General features: G+C 39.4%; 1 long non-coding RNA gene across 2 annotated transcripts; it reads right to left on the bottom strand.

The window, feature by feature from the left end:
- Nucleotides 1–3634: 3634 nt before the first annotated feature.
- LOC103474286 (uncharacterized) lies at nt 3635–9771 on the bottom strand. 2 transcript variants are annotated; one of them, XR_535136.2, is made up of 4 exons: nt 9689–9771; nt 9263–9308; nt 6570–6639; nt 6078–6482 (listed from the first exon to the last, which is right to left on the bottom strand). It is a non-coding gene; the product is annotated as an uncharacterized LOC103474286 (long non-coding RNA). The 2 variants fall into 2 exon arrangements; XR_535137.2 differs by lacking the exons at nt 9263–9308; nt 9689–9771 and adding an exon at nt 3635–4479 and having other exon boundaries at nt 6262–6482; nt 6570–7987.
- Nucleotides 9772–11434: the final 1663 nt, after the last annotated feature.

Here is an 11434-nt window from a genome sequence, read left to right as displayed (position 1 = left end):
CTTCTCTGGGCCTTTTCTCCTTTGCAAAGAAACTTTCCAAAGACATCTGAAATGTTTTTTACTCATTTTGCTGCTTGTGGGCTCAATGTGGGCCAAGAGAATCCGGTTAAAGGATTTTCAAAATAAAAGATCCTCCAGACTCAAATAATACATAAAACGGAAATATTTAATTATTTCTTGCGTGGCCCGGTACCAATTGGTCCACGGACCGGTACCGGGCCGTGGACCGGGGGTTGGGGACCACTGGACTAGGTCATCAAATCACTACGTTGCCTGCAGGAATTTTTAATGTCCAGCAGGTGTCAGTATTGAGTGACACAGTATCAACACAGTAACAATACAGTGTTGTTATGAGTCGAAACGCCTCATTTACCCATCACTACTATTCACTTCTTTTGTTATTGTTATATGGTACAAAACAGCACGAATAGACTGCCATCCCACTCACCTCTTCATTTCAGCCGAGGGTTTTGGACGGGCAGACCGTCTCACTCGCTCCGACAGCCAGGTTGTAGAGATCAAATGACGATTAACAAAACCATAGAGGAACTTCCTTTAAAACTTGGAACACTGATGACCAGATAAGGGCTCATCTCCGGGAGACTGAACCTGAAACGACTGTTAGCATGAGCTATGGCTGGAAACGATAGGCGAGCCGCAGGAACCGTTTCCATGGGAGATGACGGAAACACACCGACTGGGCTTTCAAAATAAAGCAAGAAATTACATTTAATGCTAGATTATAAACGCGGATGCGTCAGAGATGCGACGAATATAAGATATTAAAATAAATGGGTTTTAGTTTGTGCTACGTATCAGAATAAGCGAGCTGCTTCGTTTATTTATTTTATTGACTTCACAAAGTTTTGTTCGATGTGACTAAGCTAAAGTTTTAATTTGGACGTTTCACAGGAAGTAAAATGTTTCACCGCGGAGAACACAGGTTACACTTAACTACTCGGCCCAGAGGATTTTTYCCCCCCTTGGCTTCTCTTTGCCTTGCTGGGCGGCATTGCTRACCACAATAAACAACATCGCTACGACGTTGCTAAAAGTGGCGATTGTAAGACAGACTGCACAAGGCGTACTTACGCTGCCGTAGACCCTCCTGCGAAATGTGTCAACACAGTTCCGTCATTGGAGATACGCACGCGCGACAAGACAGTTCCAGATTAATTTAACTAATACGGGTTAATCTGGTGTCATCTAACTCATCGAAACATCAATGTATAAGAATCCCGCCAGTAAATGGCAGTTGCGTTCTGATACTTTTTTTGTGAAAGATTTCCCGAATTTTATGTCCAGTGATAAAAAGTAGATTGTTGCTTATCAAAATAAAGCACAATGGTCGGTTTCTGATTGGTGTTTCGAGACATGAAATAGTCTGGAATTGTTTTAAAATAATTTTGAAGTTGTTTAGCCCCTCATTTAACATGATAAAAGCTATTATGCATTATGGAAAGATATATTTGTAATAGTAAAATGGAAAAGTGTGAAGACATTCGGCGGAAGTTCAAGGTAAAAACAGCTAACATGACGCATGTTAAATAAAATCGTCAAAGCCGAGAGGAGTCACTGTTGAGCTCAGATATAAAGAAACTTATTTTGGTCACTTTTCGCCAAAATTGCTATTTACATTACTGACACACAAGAAAATGCTAGTAAAAATATAAATAAAGATGCTTCCAACAGTTGTTCCCACATTTTAGTCCTGTTTAATACTCGAAGAAATTGACATTGAATCCTCCACGGACAAGTTGGCTTTACTTCTACAGCAAATATTTGAGGCAGTTAAAATAAACAATTTAATAAGTGCATTTATTAAAAGAAACATTTATGATTTTGTTACAGTTTCGAAACATATCGACTGAAATAAAGAAGTTGAAAACGCTGGACAGCGCCCGYGGTTTGATCCCGGTTAGGGGAGGGACAACATTCCAGGTAAGAAGAGTTGAACGAAGTAACCGCTGAGCTAAACCAGCGCGGTCATCACGGTGGGACATTTTGTTTATGAATGAAAGCGTTATAACATTTGTTGCTACGTGTGTATAATTACTGAAGGAATGATTTGAACCACATGTACTTCTAAGAACAGACTTACTGCACTATATTTTAAAATAACTTTTGTATGTATTGCCATTCTTTCCAGGAGAACCGAGATTCTGATTGAACATATCTTGTTATGTAAATACAATGAAACCCGCTTATGCTCTGCATACAAATTTAATTTTAAAGAGTAATTTGAGCATAAAACACTTGGGAACTGGGATTTTGGCCTTTGTGGGGAGTTCTTTTCTGTCTGCTGCCTTCTCATAGTCTACCACCAGATGGAGCCAGGGGATTGTTCACCTGGAGGGCGGTCCAGGTGTTTGGATTCCGTGGACCTGCAAGGAATCTGCTTCAACTTGGAATATAAGAAGAGTGAGTTGCCAGTACTTCAGCGCCTGAGTGTTTGCCTGTTATAGTACTCTGTGCCTCTCTGAGATTAGGCTCTGTGGTTTCCCAGATTGTTTGAAGTTGCATTTACCTGTTGATCTCGTCGCCGTTTTCCCCTCATCGCGCCTTGGATTTTACCCATTGTGCTGCCTGAGTCCTTCATCTTCACGACTGCAAGTTCCTCAAGAAGATTCTCTGGTCTCTCCAACCACTGCTGCCGATGAACCGCTCCTCCTTCCACTAACCTGTCCGCTCCCAGCGATCACGCTGCTCCATCAATCATCTGAACCTGGACCACTTCGTGCTCTACCCACAAAGGTACCAAGCCCCAGTGACTAGTGTTCTGCCCCACCTGTGGATTCTCAGTAAACATAAATTTCAAGCTGACAACTCTTTTTACCTGCCTCCAGTGCTTCGATGAACCCAGTCCACCAGCCTCAGGACAAGAAACACATTTATTCAGATTATCATCTGTTCAAAGTAAACTGATTTTTCCCCCTCCCCTCAGTCTCCTGAATGTGTTCTGTATGTGAATCACACACTTGGCTCCCAACACGACAAAACAGTTGCATATAACCAGCAACATCAAAATGTCATTCTGTAGAGTGCAGGTCAGGCCCAGACATTCACTCTGTCTTCTTTTCCTCCTTCTCATATGTCTTGCCAAGTGACATCATTGTATAATTTGTTAACTTTCAGTTTTGAAGTTATGAGAACATGCCACTACAGGTTTAGTTCTGCAGGATTAACTTTATTAGTCTAGGTTTCAGCAGGAAAACGGTTGCTAACATTGTCAAAATCAACATGGATGTCAGCAAATTCACCTGGACAGCTCTAAAATGAATTTATTCAGTACATGATRMATTACTAATTTATCTGCCTAAAAACAAAGGATTAAATGTTTCAATCTATTGAACTACAGGGACACAAACGGGTATTTTGTCAAGTTATGTTTTGTGCTTTTATTGATTCAAAAGGTTTTTCATTGGAAAGTTGAGACACAAATGTTAATACGGGAAGGTCAATGCATGTGTTAGAAAAGAAAAAAAAATATTGGGATTTTGTGGCCAAACACAAAATGGTTCATTTTGAACTGGAGGGAAAAAGATGGATAGTGCAAGTGTGGTGCAGATAACCCTGACTCTTTCCATAAAGCTATTACTACTTTGTAGAACTAACTTTTTCTTTTCTTTTTTTTATTTTTTTACAGCAATAAGTCTTTAGTGCTCTGCTATTTCAGGCACAGTCAGGTTGGAGTGCATTTAAATTCTGGCCACATATTTTATGCTGAAATTAGGTCTGGACTTTGACTAGGGCATTATAACTTATGAATACTCAACTAAACCGTTCCATTGTAGCTCTGGTTGAGGGTTGTCATCATATGGCGAGATGAACTACACCAGTCTCTAGTTTTTGCAGGTTCTAATGCGTTTTCTCCTTAAATTCCTCTGTATTTAAATCCATCAACTCTGATCTGTTTCAGAAAGAGCAGGAGCTTTTAAAGAGACAGAGTTCCAATTTTAAGGCTTTAARTTAGGAAGCAAATGTTCTTTTAAGTCATATTTGATTAATTTATTTTATAACTGAAGGTAACATAGTTACTTGATTGAGCTATATAATCTCACTATGTGCCTGGAAAATACATAATACTGCCTTTTTAAGGGATTTTTGTGGCTCTAGTGAATGGACAGGAGAGTAGGTTGTGTGAGAGAGAGAGAGGGAGAGAGACATTCAGCAAAGGTCAACAGCTCGCCCCAACCTGTGACAGCCGCATAGAGGACTGAGGCCTCTGGGTCTGTACACGGGTCACATGCTTCACTCCTGCGCCACTGCCACACCCAGAAGAAGTTAAATCTTTCCCCAGTATGATAACATATGAAGATGAGGAATATAAAGAACACAGCCACATTGAAAGCAGGTGAAGAAAATGTCATCTGTCTGTCTCAAGGACTCCCCACTGAGGCAGAACTATCAGCGGCCACAGGAAGGTCGGAGTCTGGTAGAGCTGCAGGCCTGGGGTTCCAGAACAGATCTTTGGTTTGTCTGAGGGGAGAGACAGAAAGTAAAGAAGACCCAGGTTATGTACGTCTGATCAGTTCCACAGAGGTTACAAATTACAGATGACTGCACTGTAAAACCATGTGGACAAATGAGAAACCATCACTGTTCACTGAGACTCAACAATATGCATCGATATTAATACTGCTGATGTATGCATCTTGCTTATCAGAGCAGATATCAACGCTATGCTTTACATTTTAAAAATAGWCAGTTCATATTTTAACGTTGCACTCTTTTTATAAGTTATAAATAGCAAGTAAGCGGACATAAAACCAGCCAAGATGTGTAATTACTCAATGTTAGATAAGTTTCACTAACTGTCTAGGCAACATGTCAAGCCAGTGAGTTAGCAATTTCCATTTTTCACTTTTCACAGTGTGACATTTCATATGTATGTTAGAATGAGTCCATGGGCTCCGATGAGGGATTTACACCAGCAGCAACGGGTGGGGACAAGAGCACGCCATGTCCATGGAGCATCAGAAAGAGCAGGTGRGAGACGGGTCAGAGGTCGCGGAGTCGGTCCAACTCCTGACCATCTCAGCAGAGAACAAGGCGTGTGGAGAATATACTGTAAGATCAGAGGTTGCTGCTTTTGAACATGTCAGTTAGCTCTGTTTCATTTATTACCTTTGCACATCATAAGTAATATTTACATTTTATTTTATGTAGCACAATGTTAGCTGTCACTAGAAGCACATTCACCAATTGAATTTACAGCAGTCACAAGTGTTGGAGCATTGTTTGGAACCGAATCCAGGCCTGATTTTTGACGTACTCAACCTTTGTGCCGCTTCTCCAACATCACCTCCTGTCCTCAGCTAACCATCCTGGTGCATCTGCAGAGAGATGCCTTACATGGTCATGAATGACAGAGCAAAGACACGCCTCCTGGCTCTGATTGGTTGCTTTGGTTCAGGAGCGGTGTATTTTCCCAAATGTTATTAGGGGCTCAGGAAGAGGCACAGGGATTTGTTCTTTTTTCAAACATTATATATTATCGCTYTCATCTTCTATTTTCAGGACATAGTGAGATTTTTCCACATATATGAAAATAATATAGCTTCAAAAAAGTTACATACTGCAGCTTTAATGCAAGTCATCATCACCAAGGCCAAGCAAGAAAACATGGCATTTTACCTTGTTGATTCACAACACTGACCAACAGCCAGAAAGCTGTCTGGGGGTTTTTCAGCTGCACAGTTTTGATGAGCTGAATCCAAAAATCATCTTGGTTTTGCTCCATCAGGTCAACTTTCTGAACTATGGAGCAACATGAGCATCAAAATGCATGACTTGTTCTCACATCTGGATCAATGAGTGACGAGCAGGAGGAGAGATTCCATCAGGATGGAAAAGAGACGGAGAATTTTACACAATGAAGACATAATGTTCAATTCACATGTATCTGATTATTATTCAATTTACAGAAATCCAAGTTTGTAACATTTAATTGATGCACTTTGTTGAAAAACAAATTTTTTTTCTCCATAAACCTTTTTACATCAGAAATATAACATAAATGAACTGATGATGTTACAAAAATGTCATCAATTTAGTCAGAAGACCAGATTTTTCTAAATCAAATTAGAATAAAAACCTGACCTGATTGAGAAAAATGGATGTCATTTTTGGATTCAGTGGTGCAAAACAGTCCAAATTCAGTTGATAAAACATCGACAACTTCCAAAAATATTGTTTGCTTAAATAGCTCAACATCATTTTGTGCAGAACTATGAGATGGAATTAGTGTCAAATACTAACATTTCATTTCCGTTGCATTGAGGTCTATYAGCACTGTTTTATTTTCCGTTCTCTTCTTTCTTTTCAGTATGCAGGTGTAGTTGACTGGACTGGTTGGCAGCTGCGTGTCGGTGAACTCTTGGCATGAAKGGCCAGTTGACCCTCTCAGGTGAGTCCCGTTTGAGTAGAAATCACAGCTGAAGGATGGAGATCCCRTGCAATTAGCATAATAACACTTCAACCTTCAAAAGAATAAGTAAAAAAATATAAATCATTTGAGAATATTTATAATTAAATGTCATTATTAAGTGTCAATAGCRTATTCAAACCTTAAGGTGTTGTTCTTGGAGCAGACAGAGAAGATGCCAAAATCCCCTTGCTTTTGGGAAGAGACTGAGACTAGAGTCAGATAGTTAGTTGCCATAATGTCAGAAATAAACCAATTTCAGCCAATAGAGCTAGATTCACAACATATGCTCACTCCTCATTGCTTTGTCAAAAGCATTTTTAGACCACAAATTACAGGGAACGTTGCTTTTTGTTGAAATTGGGTTCGGATAAGAGACCATGAGCAGTCAMAATCCTATTGGTAGTGGTTAAAGGGGCGGTATTTTGTGTGTTTTGCATGGCTGAATGGTTGCCATGGGAGATTACAGGATTTCTGAAACATGCATGAAAGCATCAAGGCAACACTCCACGTATGTTTTTGATGAGAGGATAACAGTATGACATGATGCAAAACTAGAAAAAAGTCCATTTTACATAATACTGCCCCTTTCACTCTCTTAACGTCTTTGCTTTAATAAAACAGTGCTTGATATGAAAGCTCGTCGAGACATTTTTAAAAGACACCGGTCTTCAAAAGAGAATAATGGAGCCGATAAATACCTTTCAATAAAAAATTATGATATTCTGAGTATAACAGGAAACCAGTGAACGGAAGCTAAGATTGGGGAAATATGAGCTCTATTTGCAAGTTTTATCAGAACTCCTGCTGCAGGATTTTTTATCAGCTGAAGGCTTTTAGCTTCATTTTCCTGACTATAAAGAATTGCAGCAGTCCAGCCTTGACATATCAAATGCATCAACTAGTTTTTCAGCATCCCTCCCAAACAGGATATTTTCTAATTTTGGCAGTATTCTGTAGGTGAATAGTCSTGAACTAAGCAGTTTATTTGTCTCTTGTTCAGAGGCAATTTCTTTTTGTGTAAATTAAAGAAAGAGAAAACTTAGTTATATTGTCAAAACACCCGTCAGTCTGCTTAACTGATTGAGTTAATCTGTTTTTATGATTAGATATCATCAGCATATCAATGGAAATGTATCATATGCTGTTCAATAATTATACCAACAGGAAACATTCATAGCCAAGAGAATTGTTCCAGTCACAGAGCCCTGTGGTTCTCCACATGTAACCCTGGACTGTGCAGATTTATCGTTGACATGAACAAAGTGGAATCTGTCTGAAGGACTGGACTTAAACAAGCCTGGTGCTGTACTCAAGCCTTTCTCAGCGAATATTGTGGTCAGCTGTGCAAAAAGCAGCACTTAGATCGAGCAAGACGAGAACAAACACAAATYCATTATCCGAGACCAAGAGAATGTCACTAGTGACTTTCATCAGTGCTGTTGAGCTTCAAATCAATCAATCAAGTTTGTTTGTGTAGCATATTTCAGCATCAAGGCAGGTCAAAGTGCTTTACATCGAGAAAAACATCACTATGATGACATAAATAAGTACGCTCACATACTTAAGTAGCAACTAGTTTTAAAAAATAATGAATTTTAGAAAGGAAAGCATGATTAGATATAAATATATAATTTAGAGAGAAGGTTTCTGTGAGCCAAAATAAATCATTTTGATTATCACAAACCTAAGTATTTGCTTTGTTAGACAGACAGAAAAAAAATCCAACCAGCCCAGAGTATGATGATATAAATATTATTTAGGGGGGACGGAGGGGTGTTTTTATTTTAACAGAAAAAAAATCATATTTTTGTAGCCTAWAAATGTGCTTTAAATTTAAAAGGTTTGGACCCCTATGAGCTGAGAAAAAACAAACTGAAAGGAAGTCTGTTAGATCACCTGAAAAAAACTAAACGATTCTCCACATCTGAAAGATCTGAAGAAGGAGAAAGAACAAAACGGCAAACATGCTGACAGATCTTTACTAAAGTCGTCTGAATGCTGACATTTTATCACAAATTGTTATTTCAAGGGTGTACATACTTAAAGAACAGGGTTAGAGCTTTTGTCATACTTGGTACATTTATCTTTTTTTTCTTCCTTTAAGTTGCACATGGATATTTCTCTTATTAAAAGAAAATTATTTTTATTTATTCTTTTATTTATCCTTCTTCCTTATTGCTTATTGAAAAGCACAAAATCATGGATGTTTCCCACAAATGTATGCACAATATATACCATATCATATGCCATGTTTCATTTAATCACATCAGATAAAATGCATTATAACCAACCAGAAAACTAAGAAGAAAAGTAAACATGAACACAGGGAACCGATCAGTGTTTCTCATTTCTGGTCCTCAGGAGCAACTGTCACATGTTTTAGCCATTTCTCTTCTGCCACACGTCGGACTTGAACAAGTGGGTAATTAACAGCCTCTTGCAGCACTTGACGGCTACAGAGGAGGACATGCAATCATTTGGATCAGGTGTTCTCGAACAGAGAGCACATCTAAAATACACAGGGTAATGGTCCCTGCAGACCGGAATTTGAGAAACACTGGAATAGAGCAATGGACTAACAGAGATATAATCAAATCTGGAGATAAACCGATTAGAGCTGGTTGTGGTGAATGATGAGTTGGGTATACACAACAACAGCAGCCATGGAAATCTTATAAGAATTGTCATGATTCCCAAAAGAAGAAACTGAGGCTCCTGTGATTTTTAGCCTCATGGACAAGCATTTTGAAATTAAAAAAAACATATAAAGACAGAATTCAAGCACATAACTGACAGTTCCTGTTTGTTTTAGTGCGACCGAAGCAGACTTACCGATGAGGAGGAAAAGCAGAAAGAGAGAGTTGACCATTCGCCTGGTCTGTAACATTTGACAGAACGACAACAAACCCAATGATGTCAGACAGAAAACCAAATAGATGGCATATTGACATATCTAAGACATTTAGCAAGATGCTCCATGTTTTTCTAATATACAAATATTTGGGTCTCATTCACAGTTTAACCTGGTGAAGCACAGAAAAAGCTCAGACACACTCCAAGAACAGTTTTAAAAGCCGGTGAAAACCTATTAAAGCACTGGATAAGAGAAAACATGCACCATTCCTGCATCCCAACTGGGGAATCTGTAAAAACAATTAGTTTTGTACAACACTTCTCATTGTGGAGCAACAGGTGTCATGGAGCGCCTGAGGTATTGATCGAGTACAAATGAGAAATGTAGCTGATTTTCAGTCTTACCATGGTTCCTTTTCTTCTTTTTTTGTCCTGAGGGTTACAGCTATGGAGGAAATACAACAATCAGTGTAAAGGGTGGGGCTGGACATGATGAGATAAACAGYTGGATTGGAGCCAGATGGGAGGTCTGTGGAATAAAAATGACTCTGAGTGCTGTACTGTACATCACATACTGTCTGCATCTGAGTGCATTTGGGGATTTCAAATGTAAGACGTACATTTGAGAGTTTTGGTTTTGTRTTGATGGTCTTTTCAATTTGCAACACAAATCATTCAAAGTTTAGTTGCTGTGAAATAAAACAAATTATTCTAAAGCCTTCATCAAAATGTGTACCTCTGACTATTTTTTTGGTTTTCCTATGCCAGCATAGTTGATATATTAAGCATGATTAACTTGATTAATCACAATTAATCAAATGATTGTCATTAATAAATCATTGAAATCATTTAGGAATTGATTAATTGTTAACTGGGGGATGCAAAAGCCATTTGCTGAAAAACACAATGTACTCAGAGCAATAATTAAGCCAAAATTGTTTAAAAAATTTTATATTTGTGTGCTGGAACCTGTTGGAGTTTGCAAAAGGCTTGAAACTAAAGAAGAGGCCAACCTTCTGTCATAAAATGGTGGCGTGGTGGTGAGGCAGAACGCTGAYGGCCCAGGTTATGGATGAAAACARTGATTTAATGAAGATCTCTCAGCTCACACAGTCCAAACAAGCAGGCAGCACAGTGGAAGGTAGCAAAGCTAACACTGGTAGCAATGACTGAAAACGAGAGCTGACGCCAACACAGGACTTAAGCCAGTTCTACTGTGAAGACTAACGAACAGACACTGAGGACTACACAGTTTACTGAGATGACTGAACATAAACTCAACGACTGCAATCTGACTTGCGACACACGATAAGGATCCGACAAGGACAAATACACAGAGGGTAATCAGGGAACTAGACACAGCTGGGAACAATCAACAGGGAAACGGGACTAAACACAAAAAATCTCAAAATAACTACACAGAAAAACAAGGATCACAACACCTTTCAGCAGGACGATGAGTGTAAAACAGAAAGTCAGAGGTACAACAGAATGTTTTTAGACCAAAAGCAAGTTCATGAATTGTGTTAGAAAGGTAACGTCTAGACTAAATTATAGAACCTGAGACTAGATTTATAAAAATACTCGTCTTCATTTCCAAAGATGAAAAAGAATATGTTCAAAATCTGATTCCAGCTCCCTCTGCAGATGACTCCCTCACACGGCTCTCTGGTAATCAGTGCACATCCTGTTTGTGGGGAAGGGAAGCGAAGACCCCCTGGGGGGGCATAACCTCTACAGCCTAAAGGTGAGGCTGAAACCAATTAGCATGATGTAATGTGTTGAATTCACAGCACAGCTTTAAGTTTCGCCTGCTCCTCTGGTCTGATCATGGTGAGTGTTGGTGAGGGATGACAGTTTTATCTGTTCTGTAAGAGTAAACAGCAATGTAGCACTTTAGACAGAAATCTACAATTACGATCAAGGGAAATTAATAATTAGTAATAATAATCCGTCACACCGGAGGGTGTGTTCCAATTACAGGGGGGTCACACGCTCAAGCCTCCCTGGTAGGTCTATTCAGGGGTCCGGGAGAGGAGGGTCCGTCGGATAGTCAAACATCGGATTCAGGAAGAGCAGTGTGGTTTTCGTCCTGGTCGTGGAACACTGGACCAGCTCTACACCCTCAGCAGGGTCCTGGAGGGTGCATGG

The sequence above is a fragment of the Poecilia reticulata genome, linkage group LG13 (genome assembly GCF_000633615.1).
Source record: "Poecilia reticulata strain Guanapo linkage group LG13, Guppy_female_1.0+MT, whole genome shotgun sequence".
Taxonomy (NCBI): Eukaryota; Metazoa; Chordata; class Actinopteri; order Cyprinodontiformes; family Poeciliidae; genus Poecilia; species Poecilia reticulata.
Note: the sequence above shows the minus strand (reverse complement) of the source record. Positions and strands in the feature narration are given on the sequence as shown.